This window comes from Erithacus rubecula (genome assembly GCF_903797595.1).
Source record: "Erithacus rubecula genome assembly, chromosome: 6".
Lineage (NCBI taxonomy): Eukaryota > Metazoa > Chordata > Aves > Passeriformes > Muscicapidae > Erithacus > Erithacus rubecula.
The window spans coordinates 4,977,684-4,996,697 of NC_136688.1; the positions used below are offsets into that span (position 1 = coordinate 4,977,684).

A 19,014-nucleotide genomic window follows, 5' to 3' on the forward strand; every position below is an offset into this window, starting at 1 on the left:
GCCTGTGCCTTTCTCCTCCCTTCGCTTCCCTTCCCTTCCCGCCTGCCGCTCCGGCTACTGCTCTTCCTTTCGCATCCCTATTTCTTGCACTGTCCCCTGCGGCCTTCCACTCTTTCTCCTCCACCTTGAGTCTCCAGCACCCCATGTTTCCATATTTTTTCCTTCTCAGGGACTTCTCTCGTTTCCCAATTACCCCCTTAGTACTTCCCATCATCTCCATCTAAAGACCACAGGTCCTTATCAAACCCTCTCCCTTGCAGGGCTGACCGTACTTTCCAGCCCTGTTCCTGCTGCCAGTGGCTGGTACTAGCCCCTGTGCCCTCCCAAGACTGGGTCCCTCCCAGTTTACATCCCCATCCCCATCCTTCTGCCAAGGTCATTCAGATGCTGCAAAGATGCTGGTGTCAGCAAAAAAATAAAGCAAGGAACATTTAATGTGGGATACAAGATAGTGTGGTGCATCAGCTCAGACTTACTAAAGTGACCCTGGGACTACCTTTAATTTGTTTTTGTTTGAGGATTAATATTTAAGGATGCAAGAAACCACTTCACATGTAATATGATCTTGCTCACAAGTTTCACTTCATGACAAAACAAACAGGTACCTAAATAGTTGATGATTAAGTAATTCGCTATTTGCAGCCTGAGCAAAAGTCATGCTCAGTGTTTATCACATTGAGGGAACACTTTCTTCTATAAAGTAAAAACAAACAAACAAACAAACATATCAGTGCAATTATTTTTCAGTCTTTGTGCAATAGATTGGTATCACATTTCTGAGGACACAATGTGTGTGAACAGCAGTCCTGAGGTCCCACATGGGCAGCACAATGCCACTAGAGATGTGTTAATAAGAGAGGACAGTATTTGGCCCACCACCATCTGATGGCACCAGGATGGACACTGCAACCTTTGCAGTGTTGGACTTACCAGTCCAAGAGGGATTCCTGCCCCAAAAAAGGACCCTGCAGCTCTGCACTATCAGATCAGAGAGACATTGCAGTGAAATCGATGCTAGGCAAACCTCAATCAAATGAAAACAAATTGTTCTCTGTAAAGCAAAGGTCTGGGTGGCCACAGCCAGGAGATTGAGTGCTGATCTTACACTTTCAGTTAAAATAGTTCATAGGGCAGAAACAATTTTATTAAGCAAGAAGAGAATAAGCTTTCCCATTTTGGGAGAAGGTAGGTGAACTAAAGAAGGAGGAGAAATTTCTAACCTTTTTGTGATAAAGACTTTGCCCTTCTGAAATCAAGGCCCCTAGCAGAAGCAGCACAAGCACAGAGGTATTTTGATGTTCAGTGATGCAGTCCTTTTGCTACCATACAGGGTTTTCAGAAGGATCAAGCGACTTACAGAACTTGGGCTCCTTATCACTTTCAGAAATCCTTCTGAGACCTTGATTGTATTTTGGCTTTTCAATATCTGAAAAAAAAAAAAAATCTGCTCCTTGGTCCTTAGCCAAATGTTCATCTGCTTATCCCAGCCTCTCTGTGATGATCCAGGACTGTGCAGTGGGCAGGGGCATGTTTGCTTTTGGTATTGTCTCTGATGCTTCAAAAGCATGAGAGGATACTGGCAAGAATGCAGCTTGAGCTTAGTTCTCTTTTTCTAATGCAGTTTCTGTCTCCAGTGGCTTCCAGTTGAAGCTTCACCTGGTCTCTCATACAAGGTACTATTGATACAAATATTCAGAATGTATTAACAGCTCAGGGTGGGTTTTCATGCAATGTTATTTTCTCAGAGAAGCCTGTCAGAAGCATAAGGGAAACTGTGTGCATGTCCTGACTTCCCCACCTCAAACAGGCCCTGGGAAACTCAATCTCATTAGTTTTGCTTGGGAAGGGTTTGATCTTATGGGGTTTCCAGACAGTTTCTTCCACAAAGCTTTTAAAAATAGAGACTCAGAGGCTTAAATGGCAAATGTGGTACTTGTATGTAATAAAGAGATGGCTCATATGACAAAGATTTTACAAATTGAATATAAGTTGGAAATTTGTTATTGCTTATTTAATATTAGGTTAATGTTCTTTCAAAGACTTGCATGATTATTCATGGATTATGTCCATATTTCTTCTACAAAAATAAGTATTTCATCAATGGTAAGTAGTTCCATGTATGTGACACCTCAGAGTATAAATTAGGAATTTGGATAGAACAGAAATGATATGTATATCATTTTACATTTTATCTAAATAACATAAATATTTTATGGTTAATCTGCTTTAGGAGTACCTTGGAATATAAACTAGGAATTTGGATATTGCAGAAAGATTTTACATTCCATTTATATTCAGGCTCTGATAGAAAAGATCCCAGCTCAAATCTGTTCCCACTGTAGAAACACCAAGCATCAGAAGAAGAAAGGAAACGGGATACAGGACTGATGCCATCACAACACAGTCAAATTTGTCTTGATCTGTGCATGCCATGCTTTTGGTGAGGTTTTTCTGTTGGTAGTGTTGCAGCCTCCTGTCCTGACTAGTGCAGGCAAGAGGGATCTCATGTGGCTCATCACAACATTTTCTTCTATATCAACTGCAAGAATGTAACAAAAAATAGAAACCAGTTCTAATTTGGGGTGTGTATGGTATTTTTAACTCACTATCAGTAGGCTAACAGAGAGCAGCAATTACATGAGCATACATTTATGGGGGTTGGGTATAGCAGGAGAAAACATTAAGTACTTCTGTGCATGTTTGTGCTAGAAAATAGTTTTGCTGGGCCATGTTTGTGGTATGAAGGGGTGTGAAAGACAGCAAGAGAAGTCTGTTCATTGCACAGGGAGGAGGTTGTCCTCCCTCCAGCAATAGCTGGAAAAGCTGCAAAGCATTTCTCACATGCAGGTGTCCCTGGACTGAGGGGTCACATCTCTCACTCTGATGGAATGGGCTCTGCCAGTGGGTCATGGAGACATATGCTTTGCTTTACACTTTCAGACTTACTCTTAATACGAAAGTCATTGGGAATTAAACTACTCAAGAACCAGAAATAAGTGTACCATGAAGGGTTGAAAAAGTTTTATTTGAATTCATCTCTGTTAGATGCTCCTGAGCCATTTTCTTGCTGACTGCTCAAAGCACAGCATCCCAGTTCCCAGGACAGCAGTGTCTGCAGGATACATCCAGTGTGGCTTTCTGTTTTGTCATATCCAACTTATGTAGCCTCATTTGTGATTTCTGCACTGGCCACTGCACAAGTTCCCAGTGCTTTTCATGTCAAGTAACCTGGTGCTTCCTTCTGCACGTGAGGAGATACAGGACTGTTTTCTTTCTGTACAGATTTATTGCCTGATCCCTAAAGAAATGCAGAAAGTGCAATTGCATCCCTCGTGATGGCAATTTCCATACTGACAATAAAATATTATATTTAGACAGTAGAATTAATGTCTCAGTGAAATAAAGGGGGGACACTGCAAATTCATGTCTCCTGAGAGCACTTTTTCAGACTATTTACTGAACCAGAAAGGCAGCATTTCATCTATTTATAGGCTATCTATTTGAAAGTTTTTTTTCTCAGGCATAAAAACCACTTTGCTCTTTAGTCTTAATAAATGCTGTGTGTTTGTGTCTCCATGTTTATGGAAAAGTTGGTATTTCTGGGTATGAGCATGTGTATAGCTAAGGAGGATCCAAAAGTGCCGGTCCATTATGGGATTTTCCTTCTTTTTATTGGTTTATATCCTGATCACCATCAAAACAAGTACATTATAATCTTATAAAAAAACGTTAATAGGGAAGGGAAAATAGTCCTCATTTAAAAAAATAATTCCATTCATCATGGAAGTAAATCACAAAATCTAAAATGTTTACAGTTTATCATGGAACCATAGAATGACTTGGGTTAGGAGGGAACTTTAAAGATCATCCTGGTCAAAGCCCCTGCTGTGGACAGGGAACTTTCCACTACAAGAGATTGCTCAAAGCCCCGTCGTTCCTGACTTCAAACACTTCCATCATGGGGCATCCACAACTTCTCTGGACCTGTTCATAACCATCCTAATCATAAAAAAAGAATATATCGATTTAAGTCCACCCTCTTTTGGTTTAAAACCACTGTCCTTTCTCTTATCACTACAGGCCTCACTAAAAAGTCTTCCTCTATATTATAAACTAAAGGGCAGCATAAGGTCTCCCTGAAGCCTTCTCTTCTCCAGGCTGAAGAACCCCAACTCTTAGCCTTTCTTCAGAGGAGAGGTGTTCAAGACTGAATTCCACCAGGACAGGATTGCTGCAGTCTGAGCTAACACCAGTGTTGTCATCTCTAATAGTTCATCCCTGATGATAAGTAACAGGACTGGTAATGCTTCTCTGGTCCAGCTGTCACCTGGGTTAAGAAATCATCCTCAACACCTTCCAAGAGTCTCCTGGATTCCTTACAGCTTACTGTGCTGCTTTTCCAAGAGATATCAAGGAGTGCCCCAGCAGGATCAGAGCATGAGAGCACACTCTCCTGCAGCCAAAGGAAGAAAACTTCATCAACAGGTTCCCTTGCTCTGGTGCTCTGCAGGAAGACCAAACATGAGTTTTCCTTTGTTGACAAACCCCTAGATTTGATTTACAAGCCCACAGCCTCTTGATCACTGGTTTTCAAAGGCAGTTCTGTGCATTCAATTTATTTTTTCACATGTAGGGCAAGCGCCCTGCTCTCTGTCCTTGCCTGTCCCTTCTGGACAGTCTGTAGGCATCGACTGCAGAGTTCTGATGTGGTTACAGTTTCTGTTTCTCACCCAGGTGCCCCATTTACCAGCTTAGAAACCCATCAAAAAGAGCTCTGATTTATCTAGTGACCAATCCCCTCGTGATTTAGTGATATCTACAAGCAGGATATAGTAATAGCTGAAGTATTAAAATATTCAGGAAAAGAGATGAAGGCTTGTCCTGGGAATCATCATCAGATGATTTGCAGGAAAAAGCATGATGCAATTAAATGGTTAGGTTACAAAATAGCGTGTAGGTAGGGCAAATGCTTTCATGTCTATTTTCATTAAAGCAATCTAGCTTTGTCTCTGAAAAGAAGCTACTCATGGTGGGAGAGAGGCTTTAAAGAAAACAAGGGAGAGGATCCCAACTCAGCCCACAGCTGCTTGCTGGTGGCAGGTGGATGAGACCAACTTGTGGTGGCATTTTAGGTTTTGGTGGACTTATTTCCATCACGAATGCATGGTGCCACATGGGATGAAGGCCAGCCAGAAGCTGGCAGGGGAACAAGGAATTGGCCTGGAAAGAGTGGATGGTGGTCACTGGAGCCATAGTAACCTAATGTTGTTCTTGTCATGTTTTCAAAAGTGACTGGTGGCATTCAGACCATGGTCTAGGTGCCCTAAGTATCTAATTTTCAGAGAGCATATTCAGAAGTTCTGCTCTGTTCCAGGATGCTTTCCAGTCTCCCACCATAAATGGCAGTATTCAAAGTCACTGATCACTTCCAAATCATGCCTGTGGGCAACAGGCATTTTCTGGATTACTCTAAAATGAGTCTGAGTCACTAATAAGTTCAGATAAAGTTTTTTACCACTGTGTTTATTTAAAGCCAATCACTGTTACATTTCCCAGAGGGAAACACTGCCAGCACCGTCAGCAAGCAATACATTGATTTTAAATCAGCAAGACTGCCATTGATCTTAGCAGCTATTTATTGCACATGTTCCCAGCAGCCACTTTCTAATGGAATTTTAACAATTTAGTGGGGTCACTTGAAGGTCTCGAGGAAGCAAGGGGAAAATTTGTCTCCTGCAGAAAGTACCTCCCTAAAACAGTGCCTTCACTTGCAATCACAATACAGTCAGAGTGGTGCATTTCTCAAGTTTTTGTGAATCCTGATGATTAATTTTCAAGACATGCAAAGTTCTTATTTTATGCAGCTTGTCCTGGTAATAAGGATACTGTTTCACCTCTGTCTGATGAATTCCCTGAGCTGCTGGTTGCTGGAAGCTGGTAAATACAAAGCAAATATCTCTGGCCTTTTGGCCTCTTCTGGGGCTCCACTGGCAGCCTTAGGATAGACAAACCCTTAGCTCGGTGGAGTACATCTACCCTCATATTAAAAATAATGGCATAAAACCCAGTCTAAATATGCCTCTGTCTCTTTTTTCTTTCCTGAAGAACTTGGCCTTTTTCATCTGAGTTAAGGTCTTGCACCAGAAGGACAATTTCTTGTTTGGGTATGCCATTTCCAAGGAAACAACAGGAAGCAACATGTAAAATATTCTTCTCTCATAAAAACTACATTAGTTGCCATTTTCACTCTGTTTTTTTGCTTGTGATCTCAGCCCCAAAATTGTCGCATGGATACACAGGCAAAAATAGGAGGAGTAGGAAGGGAATAATGATTGTTAAATGTTTGAGAAAAATTATGGTTTATCATAAAACTGAAAGGGATAATAGTGCTTGGTTTGGGGTGGGAGGAGGTGGCTGGTGCAAGTTTTGAGTCAGGCTGGTGTCCTGCCTTCAGTGTCAGGGCTCTTCTTTGGAATTTCCTGGTTCCTGCCAGGGTTGTTATGTCCCTGTGTCCCTTGGGCAGCATCTTCACCTGCCTGGCAGGCTGGCTCTGCACTCTGGGTGGCACACAGACCACAGACACCCTCACTGAAGCCCACAGTCCCAGCTATTCCTGAGGAAAGGCATTAAGTCCAGACCTGAAAGGCTTCCTGAGATTTGTACAAAGAGCACAACCACACTTTTCTCTGCCTCCTACACACACAAAGCACTCATTACCTAAAAGACACAGGTAACACAATCACTTGACAGGTACCTGTAACTTTATCTGAGAGTTAACTTGTAAGAGTGCTGTGGTTGTATTTCTTTGCATACTACAGACTGCAATATAATCCAGCAGATAACAAAGGATGAGGGCAAAGGAGCTCCATGAGGAAGTAGTGGTGTCTGTCACCTCCAGCACCTGGCACTGAGCCCAGCAGGGAGGGTGTTCTCTCTGACATGCTTCTTGTGTGTTGTGATGGGGACCAGGACAACAGTATGATAGTGTGAGAATTCCTAGGTCCTTTTGAGAGGTCTGGATTATAGCATGGATGGAAGTACCCCCTATGACAGCAAAAAGGAAGGTGAGAGGCAGCATGTTCTAATAAATAAGAATTAAATAATACCTGGATTTCCAGCAAGGCTCCTCTGCTGGCTCCATGGGTGATTGTGAACAAATTTCAGGATTTATGCACCATTCTGCAAAAGTAAACAATGGGTAAAAGCTGTCTTCAAATCTAGCTTTTCCCTTTTTATGAAAGGTCTAAATACAGCCAAAGTAAATTCCTTTTTTGGACAAACATCATTTTACCTGTGATTAAGCCCTAGTGCTCAGGAGTAGCACAGCCCACAGGCAGCTAAAAGTGTGGCTGGTGGGCAGGAAGGTGTTTGAAGCAGAGCCCTGCTGTGAGCACAGCAGGAGCTGGAGAAGGCTGCTCAGGAGCTGGCCACGTTGCTGAATTTCTGGCTAATACTCAGCCGGGGCTTTTTGGACCTTCACAATGGTGCTACAGTTCCCTGTCACTATGGAAACTGGTTTTGGAAAAGGCATTAGTTTTTAAAAGTGAATTGAAACCAAAACTTGTGCTTCTTCTTCTTCTTCATTCCTGGCTCTGGGGTTCCCCTGGGAACAGGCAAAGGCTCTGGGATGCTGGCCTGCCTCCTCAAAACCCAAACTCAGGTCTTCTTCCCGCGAGAGCCACAGCTGAATCAGCAGCTGGTTTTTCCACAGATACAGGCAGGAACCACAAGAGCTGTCAAGTCAGCAGGAAAGAACTTGAGAGGAACAAAAACCAATGTCAAAGTAGCACAGAGTATTATGTATTATGTACCCCACTGGGGACAGCCACAGGGTGTGCAATAAAACTGTGTATGGCTCAGACAGGTTCTCTTAAAAGCATTAGACACTTAAGAGATACTGAGCATTAAAAACTTAAGAGACATAGTCTAAATTGCTTTGTTCTCTGGTCTTGCCAAAGCTTAGGTACAGGAGCTCAGGAGACATCACTGGAACATAAAAGTCCTTTGCAGAGATTCTGTGAGGACAGACACTTGTCTCCTTGCTGTTCCTGCTTCTGTGCTTGATTTCATGACTGTGCCCATGTAAGTTTCTGTGGAGCTCTGCTGTACTGTAAAGAAAAACTTGGGGGATGGAGAAGACCAGGACAAGGGCAATGAGTAGCTTGAGGTAGAGAAATTGAGGAAGGAGGGTTTTGAGTGAACTTTGGCACTAAAAGAAGACCTCAGCTACATTTCTGGGATAAGTTCTGGAAGATCCACGTAGGACATACCCACTTGCAGTCTGTATGGACACCTAATTAGCAGGTGCCAGGGTCCAGGATATGAATCAGTTAATAATTTCTGTATACAATTGGCAGAAGGAAGTGGAAAGTCCCCCAGGGAAGACCCAGTATGCCAAGTAATTACAAAGAACTGGAAAGACAAGGCACAGTGTTTCCTTCTTTCTGAAATTTCAGCACCCAAACCCCACTCCCTTTTCATGTCCTGAAACAAAATGTTCATGTTTAAGAGAAGCAAATGCAGGAGCAGAATCTTACAACTGCATCCAGATCTGACCCAGTAAAGCCAGTAGAAGCAAGCAGCTGGACCTGATTCTTCTAACAGATTTACTGCTAGTCTGTTATCATGTGACCATGCTGGGTTCCTTGGACCTCTTGAGTCTTTCCAACATCCCTTCCCACTTGTTGTGTCAGCATCTTGCCATGGAGCCCACAGCTCTGCTAAGAGCCTACAAGAAGCTCAGGGAGAACCACAGTGAGTGATTCCACATGAGAAAGTGCCATTGCAATGAGGGGGCCTCTGCTCACCTGCAGAATTGTGGTGCAGACCCTGCTCTGAAACACAGGGACAATCCCCAGCCCAAACATCAGAGGCTTTCCCTCATCACACTGTCTTCATGGCAGGCAGGAACCTGTATGACAGCCAGGGCTGCTGGAGAGGACAAAATCAGTGGTGGAAAGGACCTTGTGATCCCCAGGTGCCTTTGGATGAAGGTAGGAGCCTGCAGCTACCAATCCATATAAGGAAGCCTTTGCACACCTCTTCCACTTACATTTAATTTTTGGCTGCTTTGCTTTCTTTCCACTTCTGGTCACACCATGCCCCAGCCTGGGATCTCCTGCTCCCATGGTGACTTCCATCTCCTCCAGCCACAAGATTGTGGGGGCAGTTTTCAGCAGGTGAGTGCAGACAGACCCATCCAGCCTTCTGGGGTGACACTCATTGCTCATTCTGATCAGAAGGATGTTCAGAGAAGTGAGGCAGGGTCCATGTTTGATTCCTTTCAGACACTACCAGTATTCCAACACACCAGGAAGGGAGAGACTGGAGAAGTGCTTAGGATATTTATTAACATTTCCCCCTTGCCTGGAATAGCATTTTTTTCTGTCTATGAATGTCCTGGGTGCTGCAGGACACAAGCTTGGGAGGAACTCCTTGGTCAGCCATGCTGCATGTCCCTGTGCTTTACCTCTTTTGAGGTGCCAATCTGGAAAACATAGCCTTGAATTTGGGCCAGCATTTCTTTATCATAAATACCTGTGATACCTCAAAGACAAAGGATTTTCCCCTGACAGACTTAGGGGTCTTTTTAACATTTCACTGTGCTATAAAGCCATTAGACTTCAAAGCACTTTCTAGTTTGTGGCTCCCACATCTGCACAGGAAGGAGGAGTGCTGCAAATAGAGGACATGAGTGCCCTGATGGAAAGGGGAGACATTGGCACCTGTCCTTTTCACCTGCACCAAGGCTCTAGCACAGGTACCAAGAGCAGGGAGAGAAGGCTAGAAGAGGTTTTATGTTGAGCAGCAGTGTGGTAGCACCAGGCTGTTGGGCTACATCCTGACCCACCTCATGCTCCTACAGCATCAGGCAGAGGAGGAACAGCAAGGTCACATTTGCCCTGCAAAGACTGTGTTCTAGGAACCTGGGGATGTGATGTAATTTAATCTTTTTTTTTTTTTTTTTTGTTCTTTCAAGTATTCAAATATTTTAAAGTAATTTGGGATTTTTTTTCCAGCTCCTCTAGAGCTATCCTTTGAAAATGTCCAAGCTTCAAACATTTGTCTGTGGGCGAAATACAGAGGAATGTTAGAAACAAGATCAGAAGTAGGCAAAGCTGACATTAACTGATGTATTTGGAAAACAATTTCAGGCTCTGAGAAACACAAAAATCTGGCTATTGGTGGCTCCCTTCTTGAGGTGACTGACTGCCTTACCAAAGGATTGCTTTTCTGCAAGCTCTTCCAATTTTAGGAAAGAATACAACAGTTGTACCTTGCACAATCTGTGTGATCTCTGTCATTCTTCTACTCATCCTGTGCCTCACCCTCTGCGACACAGAGGTGCTTACACTGGAAATTTTATTTAGACTATTGAAGATTTTTAGCAAAAGAAGAAACATTATTTTACAAAGGAGGATCTGGATGGTGCTTACAGATTTCTGTCCCTATTACTAACCAGCTGTAGGAGGCAAGTAATTTAAAAATCCCTATTTTGGCAGATGGGAGTTAGGCAGCATTTGGGAACTGAAGTCTAATACAATTGCTCAGAAAGCAAGTTAGACTGCATTCCAAAGTCACTCTTATTGATCAAGTAAACAACGTGTCCTTGCAGTTATCATCTTTTATATTATTGCTAAACACGAAGCTAAACTGTCTGTCTCCTAATCTCTCTTCCATGGAGCAAAACCAAATGCAAACAGAAGATAATGAAGATCAGTCTACCCTTTAGGAGAAGTCCAAAGTGCTTCTCTGCACTATTATCAATACTGTCATATCAGATAAATAGTTCTAAATTTTTCCTGTTTGGCACAGAGGAAACTCTCTTTGTCACCAGAGTTCATGTAGCCTCTGAGAGAGAGTCAGCAAGTAGCCAGAGAATAATGCACAATAAATCCAACATAAATATCTGAATCTACATTTAGATCAATGGGTGAATTACAAATGTTTGAGAAACTTAAAGAAGATATTTGAGACATCTTAATTTCTAAAAATAGAGTTTATTTTTTTAGAAAAAGCTTTTAGTTTTTAAAACTTCTGCAGGGTTAACGTTCATTTGTTTTCAGGAGGTGGAAACAGTCAGAAGATGACAATGTGGTTTTGCTGAGATCAGCTCAGATGTCTGTCCAGAACTGCTGACTTCAGGGTCTGCTGCTGAGTGCCTGTTTTTCACCTCATGATAACTCATGTGTGTTCATGATGCTGCTACGAAAAAAAAAAAAAAAAAAAAAAAAATACAACTCTTTCAGCAGTTAAACTAACTTTGTAGTGAACTCCCATAACATGAGAGCATGGTATGCACAGTGCACTAACACTTGTGCTTTGAGTAATTAGTGGGAACAAGGATTCCCTTCAAGTTGAGCAGGAATTTTTTTTTTTTAACTCCCTTGGAAGTAAAAGGGATGGCTGCTTTCATGCAGGATTGGATAAACTGGGTAGCAAACATCCCTTCAGCTCAAGCCTCTCCTCCAAGGCTGGGTATTGCAGTGCACCTGATAATGCTGAAAAGAGGAATGGCAAAAGGATTAGGAAACTTTGAGCTCTGTGAGACATGTGAACATGATCTATTGCAGCGTCTTCTTATCAGGGAGACACTAGAAAGAATCATTCATGCTGTCTGTGGCAGAGTCCATCATTACTGCTGTGCAAGCAAACAGCACCAGGGTTCATAGGAACACCCCAGAGTCAGCTCTTCCTTTTGGGTTAATATTCTGCCTCCTGTGTCTTTATCAGGCAGACAGGGTTAGAGAATATTGCACAGCTACATGTGCTGTTGTGCCTCAGCAAAACAAGAGGCATAACAGGGAGCAGGGAAAACAGACACTAAACTTGCAGGGAATGTTACCTGGGTTTAAGCCTCACTTCTGCCACAAACTGCCTGTTTGCCTCTCTCCATCTGTCTCTTGCTGGGTGCTTGAGTGAGGCACAGGGCAACCTGTGCTGTGGTTGGCATTTTCAAATACTGCTGGAATAAATGTAGTGTAGACCTCTACTTCCCAGTGTTGTGCCTAGGAGGGTTTGCATAAATATCTGATGGAGCAAGCTGAAGTAGTGATAGGAACGCAGAGTAAAACAGATGTTCTGCATTTCAAGTCCTTGACCTGTGCCTATTAAAGCACTTGCAGCAGGTCTGATCACCAGCCTATTCAAGTTAATGACAGACTGTGCATTCACCTCCATGGGCTTTGGATCAAGCCCAATGAAGTTAACTACAGAAACAACTGGCAGGAAAGAAACAAATTAAAAGAAAAGCATAGTACTGCAGAATGCAAAAGAGAGTAGTGGAAACAATGCTCAATCACTCAGCTGCTTAAAGGCTCTTCTAGGTAAATGATTAAGAGTGCTTTGTAATTATTGTGAATATGCAGGATGATAGGAAAATTAGATTTTGTATATAAAATAGATTACATTGGACCACTACACACTGACTTCTGAGTAACTGTATATAATTGACTTTACAGCAATAAACTGACCATGAAAATGACAAACCTGTGGATTAGGATAAGCGAAGCTGTAAAAACAGGCCAGCCTTGCTAAGGTACAGGCTGCAGGCACCCATGTAAGTGCTCTGGTCTAAGGCAGTAACTCCAGAAGATACAATATTTGGCCGCAATATCAGTCAGAGATCTTTTCCTCCCCAGCTCCTGGGCTTGCTCTATTTTCCCCTTGCTCCTGCCTGCCCTCCTGCCAGCACAGACCTTGGTACAGCCCTTCCATGAATCCTTTTACATGGGGAAATGGAGCCTTTTAGTCACACACAGAGAAAAGCAAACATACATTGCTGGGTTACTTTTTAACTCAAATTACCCCCAGATCTGGCTCAGAGGATTGGCTTTGGAGTGCAGGTGACACCAGCACCAGGATAGCACAAGGTGAGGAGTGACAGGATGAATGGGGCAAGCACAGAGCAGAGGCTGGTGGGCAGCCCTGGGGCATCAGCCAACAGCATTCCAAGTCATCTTCTCCTTTGCCAAGGAATCCACAAAGCTCTCACATGATCTAAAGATCACCAGGAATACCCATATTTGGGTTTCTGTCTGTTTGTTTTAGTGCAGTCAAATGGTGTTTTTACAGTAACCATTTGCTTTAAAAAAAAAAACGTTTAACCTTGTAGGAAGTAATGGGGTGTTGATTACTCATTCACTGAAATTCAGGAGCCTGAATATAAATTCTCCTCGCACTCCCATTCCTAGCACTAGCATTATTCCAATTAGGAGAGTGTTCAAGATATTTAAATAATCTCCCATTCAGCTGCATGTATGAGAAAATGCATTCACTTAGCACAATAATGCAATTGTGCTTTTTCTCTGAGATGGCAAAAGAGAGGGGTTGGAACCATTTGTAAAAACAGTAACTGGAAAGTTAAGGCTCTTGGACAGACTGGGCACGACAAAACATGAAATCAAATAGCAAACGTGGGAAAAAGCCTCTCTGCATGCACAGACAGCAAAGAACAAAAGGAACAGAGCAGCCTGTAAGATGAGATACTGCATTGCTTCACCAGCTAGAGAAGTGTGTTGGTTTGAGTTGACTCTCCTTCAAACTGCCAAGAAAACAGAGCACGAGTGGACTGATGCTCTTCTGACTTCCACTGATGCAAATCAGGAGCAACTGCCCTCAAGCAACTAATTTCAGCACAGGTACACTGACATAGCAATGATTTAAGTGAAATAAGGGTTCAGGCATAAAAGAAGAGGTGCAAAGCCTGGCAGTCAGCCCCAGCACTTTGTAACAGCTGTAACATGTTTGTGGGGCTGACCTGGAAAACCTCAATATCCCAGCAACAACTACTCACAGCACAGATGCTGGGACATTTTACTGTACAGCCAAAGGATCAGCAGCAGAGCAGGCCTGTGTTTAGCCACAGAGAACAAAAAGACATTTTTACAGTTGTTTATGTTTATTTGGTCCATAAATATTGAGACAAGATTCCTTTCTGTGGATCCAATTAATTTATTTTTCAGTTTCATATTTGTGACTCTAAGTTCAGAGGTGACTTAGGGTTGCAACACACAGCAACCACAGCTGCTAAAAATAGACCACAGAAACATAAAAAACACATCAGCCTTTAACCACCACATTCCCCTGTTCCTCAGCTCTTTGAAGCCCCTGTACTTTGTCACATTGCTGTATTTGGAGGCAGGGAAGCCTGCTGTGGTTGTGAATTACCATAGCCAGAGCAACATGGGGAAGGAGACAAGATGAAGCATCTCCAAAAATCATTCCAAGCTGCTGGACACATGGCTGAATCTCTCCCATAGGGATGTGTGGGGAAATATTTTCCCTCAGGAAATAAAGCTAGGATTTCAGGCTTTTCAGTGTGGCATGGCATTGATTTCAACTGCAAGCAGTTATTAAAATAGCAGCCTGGAAAGTCAAGAGGGAAAAGAACAGAAAGGATGTGATGGGAATCAGAATGATGCGATTTTGATCGATTTTTTTTTTTCTTGCAAAGTCACAAGCCTAGGAATAAATCCTACAAAGCAAAGTAAAAATTCTCTCCTGAGAGAGAACGGGGAAATAGCCATTTTTTATCCCTAAAATTTTCTGACCATCAAGTACAAAACAACACTGGAGAAAATCTATCAATTCAGTGATGGTGAAGTAGCCTCACCTAAGCCCCTGAACCCGGGGCTCTGTTGTACAGGTGTGTCCCACCTTGGTGGGACAGGAGGGTCAGGACAGCTTCAAGAATGGGGATAAGGCTGAAGAAGTAAGGGAAGGGCTAAAATAGTGGCAGTGGAGGTGTTTAATCCTGGACATGTGTCAAAGCAGACACAGGAGAGACTAAAGCAAGGTCAATTAATGACCTGCTGCTTCAGGAGCTACTTTCTAATACTGTAACTTGGAGCAGCTGCCAGATTGACAGATCTGGGAGACATTATCCCACATACTAATGCAATTTATACTCTTCTACTTATCACATTCTTTTTCTCAGACCAGGAAAAGGAGAAGCTTTCATACAAAAAGCATAAAGGGTTTGGGTTTTGATTTGGCAAGTAAAGGCAACAATTACAGGCTGGAAGGATGTCACGCAGTAGGGAGGGGATGCAGCAGAGACCTCTGCCATTAATGATCTTCTCTCAGTTTTTTCAAGTGAGGTTGAGCTAAATTTACTTTTCCAAGTAGCTCCATCAGTAAAACCAACAGCTGTGCAGAAGATAGCCTGTGTTTCCCTGCTCTCTGGCATCCCCCATCTTGCTCATCACTGTGGGGAGGCAGAAGAAAAACTACTGGAGTAGTTTTTTGGCTGCTGTAGGAGAGGCCAACTGGGCAATGCTCTCTGACAGTACAGCAGAGAAGGGCCAGGCTCTGCAACTCCATCATGAACAGTGCAGTGTCTGTCATGATCCACCACATCAGGGCTTTAGGGTTTTTAGCTGCCTGTACTTAGGGTTTTAATTTTGCATTTAGCGCTTCCAATTTTGTGTTTATGGCACAAATTTGGCATTTATGCAATACCCCAGGTGAGTATTTTCTTTGAAGTCCTTTTCTTTGAGTATTTACTTTGAAGTCCTGCCTTCAGCACCTCTTTCCTGGCACTTTTCCCTTCTCTCTCTTCATCCAGCTCTGACCTGGGTCTGCCCTGGTGGTACTACAGGATCTCAGAGCAGCTGCTGACAGGTGGATGGTGATCCCTTACACGTGGGGAAATGTAACTCTACCTAGAATTGATTTATGTCTCATAATGTCCCAGTCCTCCTAGACAGTTCCTATCTGTGTCTCCAGTGACTGTCACCTAATCTGTTCCTGCTGTATCACTTCCTGCATGCAGGGGTATTTGCAGGAGGCATATTTGTAAGGCCACATTGTGTGATGTGTTTGTGCTCTGGATTAGTTTAATGGAACTGCAGTATATCCTGCAAGACAGTTTCCCAGCTGGTAATTCATGTTTAAACAGTGAAAAACAAATATGCTTTCTTATTGCTCCAGTCTTTTTACATCTGGTTGCTTAGCATTGTTCCTATCTTTGTGTCCACTTTGCAGTGCTTCAGCACAATTGCCAAACAAACTGGCTAAAAATCAATTTAACAAAGATCAGAGGAAAAAAAAAAAAAAACCAACAAACCCAAATGAGATATAACAGCCTCTGATGGGATACACAGACATATCAATTTGGCAGCCAGTCAAACTTCTTAGAGCCATGGGTTGTGCTCATTAAATGTCAGAGTTGTGAATTTTCCCCAGGCATTTTCAGCAAATGCTTGAACATGGCCCAGCTTGACTGTAAGTGATTTTCTTCCCCAAATTTCAGGTAAAAAGATGAATAAGAAGAGATTGCAATAGAGAGTCTGTACCATAGTTTTAGTTCCAGAAACAAATTTCTCTGTCACAAAGCCAGGAGATAAAATTTTCTTTTTATTCAAAATAAAAATAAATATTTTTCCATAGTACTTACAGGTACTTCTCAAGCTGAGTCCCCCACGTGATACAGATTTGAATTTCAATGCCAGTAGAACTAGGATCAAATTTTTATTTGATTATGTTCATTTATGCAGCAGTGCAAGACCTCAAATCTTTTTTGTCTACAAGCAAAAGTGATAAGGTTTCAAAGGGGATTTTGGTGGGATTTTTTTGACATGGAGGATTCAAGAAGCAGCAAACCCTTTTTAACACTCAAGCTTGGAAAGAAAGATGATTCTGTTACTGAGTGTGTTTTCTTTAATATCACAGCAGCTCACAACTGCCAGGAGGTGACATAAAATTGAAGACAGCTTCAGAGGGTGAGGTAGAGAAAATGGAAATCTTCTAGAAACCAGCAAAGAAAGAGCAACAGCTCCCCAGCTCTGTGAGGATCTTCTGCTCTGCACATCAGGAGTTTCTCACTGACTTAGATTCAAAAAGCATAAATTCCAAGATCCAGGGGCTAGCTCTTTTGTGTGGGCTTTGGGGAAACTTTGGAACAAGAGTTTATTCTGAGCAGGCATCAGGACATCTTTTTGCACCTGGCAGGATTTCAGTCAGATATTGTTCAGGTAACTCTGCAGAAATCAGGGAGGTCTCCCACTACAAACTGGTTACCCAGTGTGGTCTAGGTTGTGAAACACACACCTGGCCAAGAGCTTTGCCTCACTAAGGACCTTGGAGTATGACCTTTAATTCTGAACATGCTGACTGTCTAAACAAGCCATCACAATTAGTCTGCACTGTGCTCATCGCTGAGCCCATTCTAGAAAGGACCTGGGGGTGAGGAGCAGGCTGGGGCCATTTGGAACACCCAGGCCTGGTCACTTCTCTGAGGGTGACACCTTCTTATCCACACAGGTGGATGGGGAGCTGCCCAGCTTTACAGCCAGGGCTCCAAGCTCTTTGCAGGTCCCTCCATAGGACAGCCTTTGCCTGGAATCTTCATGGATTATGAGCATTGGGAAAATGTCCCAGAGTCACTCATTCTCCTGGGTAAGAAAGAGATATTGTTGTTTCTGGCATGCATTGCATTACGTAAGAGCTGCCATCAGTGTTTGGATTAATGCTGCTGCCTGTATCATATTTCAAAACATGCCAGCAGCTCTGTGCCCATTGCTCCCAGGCTCAGGTTGTGTGGATCCAAAGGGAGGCGGGGAGAGAAGGCACCTGCAGCCTGGCTGAGCTGTGAGATACCAAACAGCCACACTGGGAGCTGCTTTAGGAGTGAAAAGTCCATGTTAGAATCTATATTTCCCAAGCACTCGACCCAAAAGGGATCAGTTCTTTTGCCCCACTGCTCAGCACCTTCAGGAGCACTTCGGTGGAAAGCTGCATTTATTTATTGGAGTGCTGAGTAGTATTTGCAATGAATAGGAGAGACTGTTACCTGAGCTGTTTCTTACCAGGAAGGAGGGAAAGGGTAATTCCCCACCTTTAGCATGCTAATTCTCAGGAAAGAGTTAAAAATTGTAACTGCAGCTTCCAAATCTTCAGCTCTTTGCACCTTGTACTTGTGTCAGCAGTTTGCCTGATAAAAGAGCCCTGACCTTCTCACCTATAGAGGAAAGTCCAAAGATCTTCAGAAGGTTTTGGGGTTGTTTACCAAAAAGCAAAAGTCCAGAAACCCATATAGGGAGGCAGCCTGGGAATACAGGCCAAAATAGATGATGTAACGTGGTGGAGGCTTCCAGCTTCCAAGAGGGAGTACAAATCTTGACTCATAACTTTGCAATGTCCCTCAGCCATTTGAAATGCCCCCATCATCCCAAAGGATGTCTCCTTTGAGTGACACAAACTGTATCCTGCTGGATCTACAATTCAGTGCCATAGTTCCACTGCTTCCTGTAATCCCTTTGATGCTGAAGAGAATGACTCCTCTATTATCTTTACTTTTAAAACTTGGATTTCCTGTGTGGGGGCAGTCCTCATGCTAAAAGCAAGCAGCAAAAATGCTTTAAAGAAGGAGGTGAATGTGCTCAGATTGTGAAGCAGCTGATCTAAAGGCAGAAAGACCCTTAGGGAACCCTGGGCCACAATAGTTGACATTTCAGGCAGGAAATTATGGTTTGTTTAAGTAACTGAGCTGAAAACTGCAGGGAATTTATACGAGTGAAACAGAATTAGTAAGAGCATTTAACTAAAATACACGTGAAGATTAAAACTCCTATGTCTGTGGAAAAGAGATTTTACATCTTTAAGTGGCCTCTGCTATTTGATTAATCTAAAAAATTAGGTGGGCAAGGGATGCTATGAGGGAGTTCCTGCTTGCTTATCAACACAGCTTGTTGCAGTGGCTGCTGATTCTCCACTCAGTTTCCCTCCAAGCCACAGACCTGCCTTGAAGTTTCTGAGAGAAAATAGCACAATCTTGCAACTAGGCTATTCTTTTTCTAAATATTCTTTCAAATGCACTTTTTAAGCACTTTTTTAAAGTTAAAAGTGACCTTTTTGGTCAATAATGATGTTTATTTTCAGAGGCTTTCTTCACTTCTTTTAGCAGTATGAGCTAAACACTGTGATTTTTCACTTCCTGTGGCAGTGAATGATATCCAGGGGTTTGACTTTCCTAGAGGATCTGGCTACAGACACCAAGGTGTCAGAATAAAA

General features: G+C 42.8%; 1 long non-coding RNA gene across 1 annotated transcript; it reads left to right on the forward strand.

Annotated features, from left to right (window-relative positions):
- The first annotated feature begins 1,906 nt into the window (after positions 1 to 1,906).
- Positions 1,907 to 2,576, forward strand: LOC306803373. Its single transcript, XR_013774614.1, has 2 exons — positions 1,907 to 2,103; positions 2,299 to 2,576. It is a non-coding gene; the product is annotated as an uncharacterized lncRNA (long non-coding RNA).
- Positions 2,577 to 19,014: the final 16,438 nt, after the last annotated feature.